Raw genomic sequence first — 16,537 nt, forward strand, 5'->3', positions numbered from 1 at the left:
CTTCAAGGGACCTTAAAGATTATTGAATTCAATCTTGTTATTTTATAGATGATGAAATTGAGCTCTACAAAGGTTAAATGACTTGCTCAAGGTCATGTAAATAACAAAGAGCCTAGAGCCCACTTTTCTTGCTTTTTAAATCCTTTGAGTATATCACTGAAATTTACGAACCAGCCCAACCTTAACATACTTCACTTTTCAGAAAGCTCACCTTTTCCGTTGTCTCAATGTACAAGCTTTCATCTAGATACTGCTCTTTCCTGGCCTCTTCCCCACATTCTAGGGTTGTGCCCACTTTGAAGGCCATGAAACTTCTTCTTCCTCCTCTATACCCACCTCATCAGACTCCCTTGGTATGTGAAGAACATAGAAATATATTCTAGCCTGCCAGGTATGGCTCAAAAATGCAGTCTTCCAAGCTGTTGGGAGTGGTATGGGTATATTGCTTTAGTTTTTGTTAAATCATTTTGCTTTTATTTAAAAAAATTAATATTTAAGTAATTGTCCCTGACTTAAATATTCCCTATAAATATGATACTGACAGACCTCAGAAAACCTCCTAACCATTTCTGGCATCAGCCATCAATCTTACCTTCTCTTTGTCTCCCACTTCTTCCAAACTCAGGATGTAGTCAAACTAAAATGCAAATATGTATTGACCTATTTTTCTTATTTCACAACTTAAGAGATATCTTTACCAATCCTTGTAAAGTTTGGTACTATATCACAGTCATCACTAAAAGTGAGTCAAAATTCTTTTTGTTTTTTTGTAAACTATGTTCGGAGGAAGTGATTCAGATAATGGAAAATTTTAGCCAGGCTGGCTTCCTTTGACAAATCTCATATCAGAACCATATTCAATAGTAGTCTAAAAGAAACCCTCCTGGAATGATGTAAAAGTGTTTGTCTCCCTCAAGAAAAATGGCCAGAACTGTAGTGTATGCATCACTCCTAAGACATCAGCTGTGGACTTGACTACCGAAACTTCACCATGGCTTTCACCACCTTTTCCCAGTAAGTGAAGGCTGAAACCGGCTTAATAGCTATCCATGTTAATGCAAGCAGCTTGGGTTACTTCTTTACACATCACCTAAAACATAGGTGATCGAAGATTGCTTGAGTTATTTCTCCGTGCTCCCTAACACAAGTGATCAAAAATCGCTTGTAGAAATGAATGAAATAAGAGTAGAAAGGAGGCTTGCCAGGCTTGAATTCTTCTGTCATAGGGGTACTTTTAAGCCTAGGGTTATAAATGCATTCCTCTGGGACTATGTTTCTGCAAAACATGTCTCTTGAGACCAGGTTGTAAAATTGTTGCCATGAACCTCTCAGTCATGTTCACATCAGATGCAAGAGTCAAAAGTATGGTGGTAACTACTTCTATGTTGTTTTTAGACCAATCCACACCATTGTCTTGTATGAGAAAATGTTATCTTAAGAATGAGTATGGAACAGAGCGATATTACATCTCAAAAAAAAAAAAAAGAAGAAGAAGAAGAAGAAAAGAAAAGAATGAGTGTGCTTATGCTCATCACGATGGAGACTTTTGATCCTCACTTTTAGAAAGCTCTCTGGGAAAATATTTGCCAGCTCTTTGGATTGGGAAATAAAATGGAGTTCATTAGGTTCCTCCCTCAAGTGCCATGCTCAAGAAACCATGTATTGTTGAGGTCTATCCCGATGGGGCTTTTCCTGTAGCCTGCACGTCGTTGGAAACGCCTCATAGAGTAACTCTGTGGTTTTACTTTACTCACAGGACTATTGTTAGGTCTGTGGGAAGGAACTACAAGACAGCTGCTAAAAGTTTTAACGTTATGAAAAACCAGATATTTACTTTTTTACCTTAGGTATTGGCAAAAAACCACACATCTGTACCATTCTTGAGTGATCGCTTAGGAATGAATGTGATTTGAACTCATTCATGTTGAGAGGGTGTCAAATTGAGAACCAGGCAGATCCCCACCACCTACAATCAAAAGGACCCTAAAGCAAATTGGTTGAAGAAATTAGATCCCAAAGATTCTTGGTGAATTTTGAAGTCTTCATCAGTATACCCATATTAAAAGGAGATGACAGAAGCCAAAGTAATTATGGGCTGACAGGACAGCTGGATCAGTTTCATTAAAAAGGGCAAACTTGAAGATCTTTTGACTCCAGCTTTTTAGGGGATCTAAAGTGACCTTGATGGACAGTGGAAGAAATCACAACATGGAATTCCTTGAATAAAAATTTATTGACTTTAAAAAAAAAAAAAAAAAAAAAAAAAGAAACCATGTATTGATCAGGCAGTCACTTTAGAAATGTGACCTCCAAAATTCTCAGTGAGGAAGTAATCTATTGCCTAGGAGATGTTTATTTTCCACCCCTCTGATGATTAAATTTAAATCTTAGTCAAGGTTTAGGCTTCCTACCAAGTCATCCGAATATTAAAATAATACAACTGTGCATGGATGTACAGAAAAATATAATTTAATACAGGGTGGCAATTAATACAGTTTAATACAATTTATAATACATATGTGTATTTGTGGGGAGTGGATATAAGATTAGGAAAAGTAGTAAAGGATGAAGCTGAGAAATTAGGCTGGTGCAAGATCACAAAACTCCTTAACTCTCATACTTCAGAGTTTGGGATTAACTACTCCTGCCTTTATACTCTCCGTTTCCCAATCAGTGTCATCAGTGTATCTATAACATTCATTCATCTGATTGATTTATGTTTACCTTTCCTACTAGATAGTAAACAACACGAAGGCGGAGCCTATATCCAAGCAGTCTCTTTCTTCAGTGCTTGGCATCATAAGTAAGGGGACCATTCCAACAAATGTTAGCTGACGTCAACATGATTGTTATACAGAATCAAAACAATGATTTTTTTTTTTTTGAGTCTCACTCTGTCGCCCCGGCTGGAGTGCAGTGGTGTGATGTCTGCTCACTACAACCACTGCCTGCCGGATTCAAGCAATTCTCCTCCCTCAGCCTCCTGAGTAGCTGGGATTACAGGTGCATGCCACCATGCCCAGCTAATTTGTGTATTTATAGTAGAGACAGCTTTTCACCATGTTGGTCAGGCTGGTCTCGAACTCCTGACCTCGTGATCTGCCCATCTTGGCCTCCCAAAGTGCTGGGATTACAGGTGTGAAAAACAATGATTTTTTAAAGTAAAAGCAAGAGTGAATGAATGAAGACTCTGGGTATGTGATCAAGTTTCATTGCTTCTCATTGTGTTGTATGTCACTCTATAAGAGTAAACCACAAAGGAAAACTTCACTGACCCCAGGCTATCTCTGTCACCTGAGGCAGTTCACTTCAGTCATATAGGATGCAGAGCAAAGTTCAATAAAGTAAACACCATTTGCTCATTGACTTTTACATTAAAATTAGATTAAAATGGGAGTTAATGGGCTCTGCTGTATTGCTTGTGCTTATCAGCTCCTGAGGGAGTTCCAATTAGGCAGATTAATTCTATGAATCAGTATAAATTTAACCCATATAATATTCTAAGACTATCACTCCATATACTACTACAAAACTTTCTTCTATTTTATAAAATAAGAACAGATCTTATAGACTCTCTCTCTTACAGAAAATGTTTAATTCACAACTCAGCCAATAAGGAAATATATCATACCTTGGTATCCATGCGGTATTGATTCTAGGAATCTTCCCCACAATATCAAAATCCACAGAAGTCTCTTATATAAATGGTCAGTATTTGCATGTGACCCACACAATCCTCCCATATACTTTAAATTATCGCTAGATTTCTTGTAATACTTAATACAATCAATGCAAATGCTATATAATGGTTATTTTCCTATATTGTTTGGGGAATAATGCCAAGAAAAAATTCTGTACGTGTCTGGTGCAAACACAACCATCCATCGTTTTTTAGTATTTTTAATTTTCAATTTTTTTTTTTTTTTTTAGAGAGGGTCTGGCTCAGACAGGAGTGCAGCGGCATGATTTCACCGCAATCTCCTCCTCCTGGGCTCAAGAGATCCTCCCACCTCAGCCTCCTGAATAGCTGGGACTACACGTGTAAGCTACCACACCTGGCTAAGTTTTTTTTTTCTTTTTCTTTCTTTTTTTTTTTTTTTTTGTAGAGATGGGGTTTAACCGTGTTGTCCAGGCTGGTCTCAAACTCCTGAGCTCAAGTGATCCACCTACTTCGGCTTCCCAAAATGCTGGGATTACAGGCATAAGCCACTGCACCCAGCTAAAATATTTTATTCCAAGGTTAGTTGAACCCATGGATATAGAGCCCCCAGATATGAAGGCCAACTGTAGATAGGTTCTAGGACTTCTTTATATTTGAGATTTTTGCCATTGAATAACAAATAATAATAGTAATAGCAATAACATATGAACAATAACAACCACTTTGGTCATCTGTTATGATTCAGAAACTTTTCTAGCTGCTGCTGAGTAAGAATATTACTCCTATTTTCCAGATAAGAAAGCCGAGTTTAAAAAAAAGTCAAAGCATTTGCATGAGAAAAACTAGTAAATAATTAAACCAGAATTAAATTCTTTGATCTATCCAGTTCCAAGCTTCAACTCTTTTCATTATGACACTTCCTTTTATGCATCCTTTTCTATACTTTATAACAAATGATTACGTTCAGGTCATCCAATTTCAGTATGAGTCAAATCCCAATGTGGATGCAGGCAAATGCACAAACGCCTGACAGCAAGCTTCTTGGCAGGACCATGAGGAATGAGCTTGTTTGGGGTGATATTATTATGATGTTACATGAGTCATTTGGCTAAATTGAGTTTAAAGGGGAACTAGATTTGGGGAGAAACAAAGAGGCATATGGGAAAAGAACAGGTGCTTTATTTGGTCTTGCCTATAATTTACAAAAGGCGACAATCCCATCAAAAGAAAAAATAAGCAAATCTGCCAGTACATAGAAGATAAATGGCAACCTGAGAATATGTGTCTCTTATGATCATCTCTGATACATTTACCTTAACAGATAGAGAATAGAAATTGTGATGGAGGAAAAAGAGAGGAGTGGTGTTGGGGAGCGGGGCTGGAGAGGAGTATTCTGTGTGTGTGCTCCCAACATGTTCACATGGTTAACAGTAAATGCAAAGAGCATGTCACCTATGAAAATAATATCCTTTGAGGATTTGAAGCCAGTTATTGCTACTCTGAAACAATAAACCTGATTACATTAATAAAAATTCTTTTTATTTGTCCAAAATTTTGCAACTTTTTGTGATTTTTTCAATTTTCTCACAATTAAAATCCATTGATTCTTATTCATATATAAAATTCTAAGTAATTAATCCAAAGTTTTAATTTTTATCCAGTCTTAAGTAGTAGAAAAACTATTCTTACAAATTAACAACTAAAATTTCTTAGTTTTTAAAAGTCTAAATAGAATGAGTTTTGAAAGGGAGATAATATAGGATGATATTAAAAGCATGGGATTTGAATGATACCAAGAAAGCCTCAGATACCCATCTGTTCTTCCCCAGTGTTCTCATCTACTCTGCTAACTTTTTATTGTCAGGGAGTCTTTGCTTCCCATTAAGTGTTGTACTCCACCCATCCTCTCTTGCGTATGTAAAAATATCTAAGAGGGACTGATATTACAACTCATTAATATGAGCTTGAAGAAGCCAACTAGTCATTGGACAAAAGATGACAACTTGCTTTTACCTTGCATTAATTCGATCAATTTGAAACACTAGAGATTCATGTTGAAAAGGACAATGAAGCCAGACAGATTCTACGGATATGAGAGCAATGCCTGACCCACACCATGTAGCATGTCACTTGTCGAGTGCTTCCATGCCTGTTCCAATATGTTCATGTGGCAGAAGAGAAAACCTTAGCCCACACTAACGATGGTTTGCTGTCTGCCACATAGCCAATCTAGAGGTTGGACAAAGAAATTAAAAGCAAAGATTATCCAGCTCTTGAATCTGCAGGTACAGTGTTCCTCTTTTAAAAATATATTCATGTGTCTGTTGGCTGTATGAATGTCTTCTTTTGAGAAATGTCTGTTCATATCCTTTGCCCACTTTTTGATGGGGTGTTTGTTTTTTTCTTGTAAATTTGTTTGATTTCTTTGTAGGTTCTGGATATTAGCCCTTTGTCAGATGAGTAGATTGCAAAAATTTTCCCCCATTTCGTAGGTTGCCTGTTCACTCTGATGGTAGTTTCTTTTGCTGTGCAGAAGCTCTTTAGTTTAATTAGATTCCATTTGTCAATTTTGGCTTCTGTTGCCATTGCTTTTGGTGTTTTAGACATGAAGTCCTTGCCCATGCCTATGTCCTGAATGGTATTACCTAGGTTTTCTTCTAGGGTTTTTATGGTATTAGGTCTAACATTTAAGTCTCTAATCCATCTCGAATTAATTTTCATATAAGGAGTAAGGAAAGGATCCCGTTTCAGCTTTCTACTTATGGCTAGCCAATTTTCCCAGCACCATTTATTAAATAGGGAATCCTTTCCCCATTTCTTGTTTTTCTCAGGTTTGTCAAAGATCAGATGGTTGTAGATGTGTGGTATTATTTCTGAGGACTCTGTTCTGTTCCATTGGTCTGTGTCTCTGTTTTGGTACCAGTACCATGCTGTTTTGGTTACTGTAGCCTTGTAGTATAGTTTGAAGTCAGGTAGCGTGATGCCTCCAGCTTTGTTCTTTTGATTTAGGATTGTCTTGGCAATGCGGGCTCTTTTTTGGTTCCATATGAACTTTAAAGCAGGTTTTTCCAATTCTGTGAAGAAAGTAATTGGTAGCTTGATGGGGATGGCATTGAATCTATAAATTACCTTGGGCAGTATGGCCATTTTCATGATATTGATTCTACCTATCCATGAGCATGGTATGTTCTTCCATTTGTTTGTGTCCTCTTTTATTTCACTGAGCAGTGGTTTGTAGTTCTCCTTGAAGAGGTCCTTTACATCCCTTGTAAGTTGGATTCCTAGGTATTTGATTCTCTTTGAAGCAATTGTGAATGGAAGTTCATTCATGATTTGGCTCTCTGTTTGTCCGTTACTGGTGTATAAGAATGCTTGTGATTTTTCACATTGATTTTGTATCCTGAGACTTTGCTGAAGTTGCTTATCAGCTTAAGGAGATTTGGGGGTGAGATGATGGAGTTTTCTAAATATACAATCATGTCATCTGCAAACAGGAACAATTTGACTTCTTCTTTTCCTAACTGAATACCCTTGATTTCTTTCTCTTGCCTGATTGCCCTAGCCAGAACTTCCAACACTATGTTGAATAGGAGTGGTGAGAGAGGGCATCCCTGTTTTGTGCCAGTTTTCAAAGGGAATGCTTCCAGTTTTTGCCCATTCAGTATGATATTGGCTGTGGGTTTGTCATAAATGGCTCTTATGATTTTGAGATATGTTCCATCAATACCGAATTTATTGAGAGTTTTTAGCATGAAGGGCTGTTGAATTTTGTCAAAGGCCTTTTCTGCATCTATTGAGATAATCATGTGGTTTTTGTCTTGGTTCTGTTTATATGCTGGATTACATTTATTGATTTGCGTATGTTGAACCAGCCTTGCATCTCAGGGATGAAGCCCACTTGATCATGGTGGATAAGCTTTTTGATGTGCTGCTGGATTCAGCTTGCCAGTATTCTATTGAGGATTTTTGCATCAATGTTCATCAGGGATATTGATCCAAAATTCTCTTTTTTTGTTGTGTTTCTGCCAGGCTTTGGTATCAGGATGATGTCGTCATCACTGGCCATCAGAGAAATGCAACTCAAAACCACAATGAGATACCATCTCACACCAGTTAGAATGGCAATCATTAAAAAGTCAGGAAACAACAGGTGCTGGAGAGGATGTGGAGAAATAGGAACACTTTTACACTGTTGGTGGGATTGTAAACTAGTTCAACCATTATGGAAAACAGTATGGCGATTCCTCAAGGATCTAGAACTAGAAGTACCATATGACCCAGCCATCCCATTACTGGGTATATACCCAAAGGATTATAAATCATGCTGCTATAAAGACACATGCACACATATGTTCATTGTGGCACTATTCACAATAGCAAAGACTTGGAATCAACCCAAATGTCCATCAGTGACAGACTGGATTAAGAAAATGTGGCACATATACACCAGGGAACACTATGCAGCCATAAAAAAGGATGAGTTTGGGTCCTTTGTAGGGACATGGATGCAGCCGGAAACCATCATTCTCAGCAAACTATCGCAAGAACAGAAAACCAAACACCACCTGTTCTCACTCATAGGTGGGAACTGAACAATGAGATCACCTGGACTCTGGAAGGGGAACATCACACACAGGGGCCTATTATGGGGACGGGGGAGGGGGGAGGGATTGCACTGGGAGTTATACCTGATGTAAAGGACGAGTTGATGGGTGCTGACGAGTTGATGGGTGAAGCACACTCACATGGCAAAAGTATACATATGTAACAAACCTGCACGTTATGCACATGTACCCTAGAACTTAAAGTATAATAATAATAATAATAATAAATAAAGATAAAAGGATTGAAGTGACTTAGATAAATTCCATAGTCTGACTTAGATTCTAGAAAATAGGTCAAAAGAGGGTAGGAGTGTGTTCAATGTGGTGGACCCACTTATATTACTTTCAACTGTGTAACATTTTTGTCAAATAGAGAAATTATTCTGCAATAACTGTTTCTCTTATTTCATTTAAACTTGTAGTGTTTCCTGAATAAGAGTTTAAATAATTTTATACTTCTTCTTACTGAGGCATATGTGGTCTTGGTATATGTAGTTGTGTTTTTTAAAAACCAACTTAAATGATTCATTAAAAAGTATATATAATGCAAAAATTCTACCAGTCATATGTAAAATTATGTATATAATATGTATCATGTATGAAATATGCTCATATTGAAATGTGACTGAATAAAAATGAGATTTTCTTTCCCTATGAAATATTGAGCAAAATTATTATCTCTGATCCCCAAATATGATTATATTTTAAAATAAATCAAAATTATATAATAAAAAATAAATAAACAAAAATATATTCATTTATAACACAATTTGATTTAATTGTATAAGACCACTTTTTACTATGCAAAGGGACACTGAATAGTGAAGCTGGCAGAAGGAAAAAGTGTAAAACCTCTGAAGTTTGGCGATAATTGTAGAATTCGTTGGCCTAAGTCTTTATAACGTACTTTAAGAAAGAAGACAATGAAATCCAAAAACACTAAAAACCCAAAGCCAGAGATGTAAGCTACTAATTTCTATAGAACTTCATATCCTGAACTGATGGAGCAATTTGTATAAGCAATTCAAGTATACAGAGAACATTACTTACGGCATTTTCTAGACAATTTATCTATGTGATAAGCCAGAAAATAAGGGAGAAATATTGCATGCCTCTGCTGAGCTGTCAACAATGAAACATACAGGAATCAAGCATTATTAGAAACAGAATGGGAAATCCTGTATCTGCGTTTCATAGCAATGGCTTATTATTGATGTACACATAAAGGTCTCATATCTAACTTCTGTGCATGATTAGCCACATTAGCTGATTTTGCAAAATGGACTCCCATGTTCCGTAGCTGAGAATCAATTGACTTGTCTTATTTATTTAACAATAGCACCATACTTAATAATCTAAAGTCCTGACTCAGAGCTTTCACAAGTGACACATATTTATCCTAGCTAAAAAAATCAAAAGTCCACAGTTTCAAACAGTGCCTTATTTGCCTCACAGAATCATTCCTAGGATTTGTTAGAAAGAAAAACTGACTCCTGTGGAGATGTTTGATTTCTGTAGCATTCCTTCTGTTCCTAATCTGTACCAACGTGAAGTAATAAGTGACACAGGAAGAGGCTGCCTTGAATCTCTTTCTAGAGGAGACACTTCTTGCTTGGCATGCCTGAGAGGGCTCTAAGACAGTGCAAGTATTGATGCTTCACCCTAGTGCAGGCGTCTCACTTAATTCCCTGAAACGAGCCTTAATAAGAACAGGAAATGTATTGACGGGCAGAAAAAAAAAAAAAAAAAAACAAAACCTATATTATCATATGCAATATGCCACATACAATTTTTTCACATTTAAACACAAACATTGGCCAAATGTGGTGGCTCAGCCTGTAATCTCAGCATTTTGGGAGGCCCAAGTGGGAGGATTATTTGAGCCCAAGAGTTAGAGGCCAGCCTGGGCCACATAGTAGGACTCTATCTCTACAAAAATAAAATAATTAGCCAGGCATGGTGGTGCATGCCTATACTACCAGCTACTCAGGAGGCTGAGGCAGAAGGATTGCTTGAGCCTAGGAGGTCGAGGCTGCAGTGAGCCGTGATTGCACCACTGCACTCCAGCCTGGGTGACAGAACAAGACCTTGCCTCCAGATTGAAAAAAAATAAAGAAAGAAACAAATGTAAACAGCAACTATAGTAACATGCCCAATGCAAACAATTGTTTATTTGATATGTCAGATGAAGAACAAATTACTAATTATATTATACAGCTTGGTAGAGCAGAAAGTCTATGGCTTTTATAGCAAAAGGTAAGTTTGAATGTCGGTTCAGTCACTAATCAGCTGCGTAAGTGCGTAAGTGTGGGGACATTGCTCCACTTCCTGGAGACGGCTTGGCCTCTATAATATCTACCATGCTAAGTTTCTTTAAGTGTAGAAATAGTACGTAATGTTTAGCTCTTACTAGATACTAAATCTAGTACCTAGTAAGTATGTATGTAATGTAATGTTTAGCTCTTACTAGGTACTTATTTGGACATTATTGCTATTATGATTGCAGTATGATCCTGGTGTTTGTGTCCATGTCTAGATGATGCGGGGGGAGGTCTGTATTGGTCTCAATAGGACAGGACAGGAGCCCCCCATCCCACCACCATTTTTTCTACCCTGCTCCATGCCTTCTTTGGTTGAATGCTCTCTTTTCAGTTTCGATCTGACATTTTTTTGGTTCAGCCAAACGTTTGAAATCAAACGTTCAGCAACGGCTACTACTATATCTAATTTCAAAAATTTTAGCCATAGGCATCTTTCAAAAAAGTTTTAATGATACAAAACAGAAAAAAGTAGAAGTATTCTGCTGGAAGTCTCCTCAACCCCATAGAGATTCGTAAGACGTAGACAGAACGCCTGGCACTTTTTAGAGTGACCAGTGGTTCTCAGCCAAGGTGCTGGTGAGCCCTGGCATGAACTCGGAAATGTGTGTGAGCCATTACAGCTGTCACAGTGATGTCTGGAGTCACTGCTGGCATTTAACAGGAGAGAAACAGAAAAGCTAAATAATCTACAAGGAGAAGGACCCCCTCACTTTGGAAGACTATCACCGCCCCCAATGCCATTAGTGTCCCCACTGAAAAATTTCAGAGCTCTGTCTCTTCTTTCTTTTATTTGCACAAGCCTGTGTGTGACATAAATGAGTCACTCTGGCAATGCCTTGTACACACAGCCTTCTGCTCCACTCTGCTTGAGTGTGAGAGGTGTCGTTTACCTCAGTGGCTATAGCATGGAGTGAAAGACTATCTTCTAGGCCAGATACCTCTCTTGTAGCCTCAAATTGTGAAAGTCATAATGACGCCAAGCAGAAGTCTGAAGCCGAGAGAAATTATGTGTCTTTCCCAAGGTCACACACATAACACTGAGGAACTGGATCTACTGGACTCCAAAGCCCATTTCTGTAGTCCAAGAAACTGCCTCACAAGCCAGTGATACTAATCTCCATGTTATCAACAGATGCTCCCTGTTAAGCACGGTGCAAAGTCCAAAGTAAAATGAAGGCACAGTCTCTGCTCACAGGAAGTTCACAATCTGGCTGGATCCATGGGACATACACATTGGAAGCACAAATCCCAATATAGCAAAATTGCTGTGTGCCTTATAAGTTTAGAGATTGGAAAGCTCAGTAAAAGTAGGAATCATTCAGAGTGCTGAAGGGGGGAGGTGGTATGTTTCAAACTACCACTACTACTAAAGGTTGATTTAGAGGAATTAGAGGATCTGCAAACTTTACCTGTAAAGGGCTAGACAGTAAATATTTTAGGATTTGTGGACAATACATTTACTGTTGTAACTACTGAACTCTGCTATTGAGCAGAATCATAATGTGATAGCCACAGGCAATATGTAAACAAAAGGGCATGGCTGTGTTCCAATAAAATTTTATTTACAATAACAGATGGCAGACTGGATTTGACCTGAAGGCTTTTTTGTCAGCCCCTGGGTTAGACTGCAGATTTAGTTATAAACCTCTTAATCTGGACTTCAAGGCCTTTCCAATTGGACTAAAATCTACCTTTTCAATACCTCTGTGCTTCTCATCAGGTAGACCATTAAGGCAGGAGTTCCATTTGCGCAAAGATGCAAGAATGCAAAAGTCATGTCCTAGGCAAAGAAATGTCAGCATGGCTAGGGAAGAGGATTCTTTTGAAGAGTAGAGAGAGTCTGGAAACATAGATTTGACTCCAATGGCAGAGTATCTGTCTCTTGAGAGTCAGGTTAGGGGATTTAGACCTGAACCTATAGGCAATGGAGATACTTTAGGCATTTAAGTAGGGAAGAGAGACATTTTTATAAGGTCAATATTTTTTCAGATCAAGGTTTTTCTGACCTTTATAGACATCAGTAACATTCACTATATTTGTGGTAGACATGTATTTCTCCCACCCAGATCTCCCTTCATGGAAGAACTTGCTGTCCCCATGAGGAATGCAGTCTGTAGCTGGCCTTCCACTGTCTGCTCCTTCAGGGTCGCCCTCTACTTCAGAAACATGCCCCGTCCAAGGTCAAGTCCTTCCTAGCAGTCCACACCCAATGACTGAGTGAGGCAAGGGTGTGAAGGCTCACAACTGCCTGTCGAAGGACACTCTGATGGGCAATATTTCTTCCAAAGCTCACTGCCAGAAGGTCCAAGGCTCTGGAGGCTCTGCATCACAGCTTAACTTCTTCCTCTGCCCAATGTCGCTTCTTCCTGCTTTCCTTCACATATATATGTCTTGTACCTTGTATGGGTTGAATTGTGGGCACCCAAAATTTGTGTGTTGACGTCCCAACCCCTAGTATCTCAGAATATGACCTTATTGGAAAACAGTCATTGTAGATGTAACTTGTTAAGATGAGACCATATTGGAATTAGGTAGGCTTTAATGCAATATGAGTGGTGGCCTTACGAAAAGGGGAAATTTTGACATAGACACACACACAAACACAGGAAGAACGCTATAAGAAGATGAAGGTAGAAATTGGGGTGATGCTGCCACAAGCCAAGGAAGACCAAAGAATGCCAACAAATCAGCAAAAGGTGTGTGGAAGTCATAGAAGAGAGCCTTCCCTCATAGCCCTCAGAAAGAACCAACCCTGCCACACTTTGACTTCAGATTCAGTCTCCAAAACTGTGAGACAATGCATTTCTGTTTTGTTTGTTTGTTGTTTGTTTTGAGATGGAATTTTGCTCTTGTTGCCCAACAAGTACATTGCTGTAGTGCAATGGTGCGATCTAGGCTCACTGCAACCTCCACCTCCCAGGATCAAGAGATTCTCCTGCCTCAGGCTCCTGAGTAGCTGGGATTACAGGCATGTGTCACCATGCCTGGCTAATTTTTTATGTTTAGTAGAGATGGGGTTTCTCCATGTTGGTCAGGCTGGTCTCAAACTCCCACCCTCAGGTGATCTGCCCGCCTTGACCTCCCAAATTGCTGGGATTACAGGCATGCACCACTGCACCCAGCCAAAGTCTCTGTTTTTTAAGTCACTCAATTTGTGGTACATTGTTATAGCAGCCCAAGGAAATTAATTCATACCCCAAAGTCTGTCTCAGTGTCAGAGAAGCCAAGCTGGGGCAATATTATCTTAATACAAAGATAACTTGAAAATGTTAAACAATAATGTAGCATGCCCTGAAGTAAAGAGTAAAACAAAATTAATAAAGAAGGTTTCACATAGACTTTTACATCAAGTATAAAACCTTCAAATTATTTTCATTTACAAAAGGAAAGATTTGTATGTGTGTTTGTGTGTGTGTATTTGTTTTTCTAAGAAAAGTAAAATAAAAACAGACGCCAGAGCAAAAGTAAAGAAGCAGAGGCAAGAATGAGCAAAAGTAAAGATGCAGAGGCAAGAATATGGGAGGATAATAATAAGTATAACAATATTTTTATGAAACATTGAAAACATGGTTTAATTAGGTAACATAAAATTGTTGATTATGTGGAGTATCCACAATGCAGGGAAAATAAATGATCCAGGTGAAAGTTCTGCTTTGGTCTATCTTTAGATAGAAATCATTGTGTTCCAAATTTTTACTGTAATTAAATTATGAACTTCCTATTAAGCTTAATCTACTTGTTGCAATTGTGAAATATGCTTTCTTTGTTCTAAAAGGTATCTGGATTAAATCCAATGCAGCAAACATTCCTTTCTTATAACAAGACATTTTCTACAGATTTTTTATTTGTAACCTTTATTTACGCTTATATTATACATCAGTGACAAAGTTTGGGATTACCATGGGTTCAAAGATCTTAGTTTATCATAATGCTACCCAAACAGATCAAAGGTTAAAGCGAATGAGAGAAGCAGGGTACAGATGGAAACAATTAAACATGACCATCTGGACTTTACTCTCAAATCAACCTCAGATGAGGGTGTGACCTTGAGTAAAGTCTCTTCCCTACTTAATGCCTAAAGTATCTCCATTGCCTATAGGTTCAGGGCTAAATTCCCTAATCTGGCTCTCAAGATACTCTGCCATTGGACTCAAATCTGTGTTTCCAGACTCTCTCTACTCTTCAACAGTACTTGCTCTCTTTAATTGTCAATTTTCTCTTCTGTAAAAGTGAGGGTTAAACCAGATGACCTTTACGTTTTGAACTTTGTTGTTTTAAGTTTTGAAAGAGTGGACGTACAATGAGCAAAAGAGTGAGGGATAGCCACAAATATAGGCTTCAGGAGAAGTGGTTGTAAGGCACCAGTTTTCAGCTGTAAGCCATACCCTTCTGTAGCACATCCCAAACACCCATGCGTTCTGGCATGAGAAGCGATACCCTCAGCACGCACTCAGAGTAAAAATTGCTCATTTCACAGGGCATCCCTTCTATACTGCTGTGATCATGTTCTCCCCTCCAGCAGAGAGGAGAATACACAGGCCTTTTAACAAGGTTGATCTGGGCTCAAGTCATACTTTTAGCATAAACAGTAAGTTCCTTTGTATATACAACATAAGTCCTATGAAGTTCTTTACCTTGCTGGTGAAAGGAAGACAACAGTGTGAATTATATATCAATAAAACTAGTTTTTAAAAAAAGATGACAGTAGCTGCCTTAAAAGGTCACTGAAAAGAGTGGTCATGATATGTGCAGAGAATCTGAATTTAGGAAGTACTCAAGTCAGCAGCTACTGATACTCTACTCTCAATAACATATGTTAACATGAGCATTTTAGAGTTTTCAATTCTCTTTTACTAGCATTTGCTTCTTTAATCTCCTCGGCAGAATTAATGAGTCTAAAAAGCAAATAGTAAAGCTAGGGAGGTTTCTAAGAATGTACCCACAGAGCACGTAAAACCATGAAATTATCTTTCCTTTTCCCCTCATGCCTCAGCTGATTGGGGAAATAAATGAATCTTCGGTAAACATTCCTGGCATCAGATGATATTTCTAAGAATTGTATTATGCCTCCAACGTCTGTGTAAGTTAATTATCTTCATGAATATTGGTAATTATTTGGAAAGCGTGCTCCTAAATCTATTCAAACCATCATTGAAGACTCAATCAGGAGTCTATTCGCACTCAAAGCAGATGTGAAGTAAGTTATCTGCTATATGTGTACCATAGTCTTTTCACATGAAAATGGGGCAGTTATGATGGGGTGAGGGTAGGGGTGATGGTTTCATCAAAAAAGTCTTTGAGAGCCTTTAAAAATCATTTAGCATTAGACCTAGAGGAAAAATTAGAGAAACCGTAATTTAATCTACTCCTCATTTTCATTTGAAGTTACTGGGGCATAGAAGTTTAAATAATTTACCCAAAGCTACAACTTTGTGGTGGTGTAACTCAAACTAAAATCTTTATGGCCTAACTTCCACATAAATATCCTTTCCACATACTACCCTGCTTCACCATGGCAAAAAAAGATAGGAACAACAATAGACATGGGAGTGCAGCTATCTCTTCAATATACTGATTTCGTTTCTTTTGGGTAGATATCTAGCAGTGGGATTGCTGGATCATATAGTAGCTCTACTTTTAGTTTGAGGAACCTCCAAACTGTTCTCCAAGGTGGTCATACTAAAATAACATTGACACATACTTCATGTTACTGGGCACATTAAAATCCGGATGTTTAATCTTATCGTGTAAACATATATTTCCTCCCCTGCTGCCAGCCCAGAAGCTACAGAAAGTGAGAACATGCCAGAAGACACAAGTGTGCTAATATGGTTTGGGCCTGTGTCCCTGCCTAAATCTAACAACGAATTGTAACCCCCAATGTTGGAGTGAGGCCTGGTGGGAGGTAATTGCATCATGGGGGCAGTTCTTATGAATGGTTTAGCACCATC

The 16,537-nt window shown here is 38.3% G+C and overlaps 1 non-coding gene across 1 annotated transcript; it reads left to right on the top strand.

Moving 5' to 3' along the window:
- The first annotated feature begins 1,664 nt into the window (after positions 1-1,664).
- On the top strand, positions 1,665-1,796 carry LOC126949521 (small nucleolar RNA SNORA18). The gene has a single exon (XR_007723800.1). It is a non-coding gene; the product is annotated as a small nucleolar RNA SNORA18 (small nucleolar RNA).
- Positions 1,797-16,537: the final 14,741 nt, after the last annotated feature.

Source organism: Macaca thibetana, chromosome 2 (genome assembly GCF_024542745.1).
Source record: "Macaca thibetana thibetana isolate TM-01 chromosome 2, ASM2454274v1, whole genome shotgun sequence".
Taxonomy (NCBI): Eukaryota; Metazoa; Chordata; class Mammalia; order Primates; family Cercopithecidae; genus Macaca; species Macaca thibetana.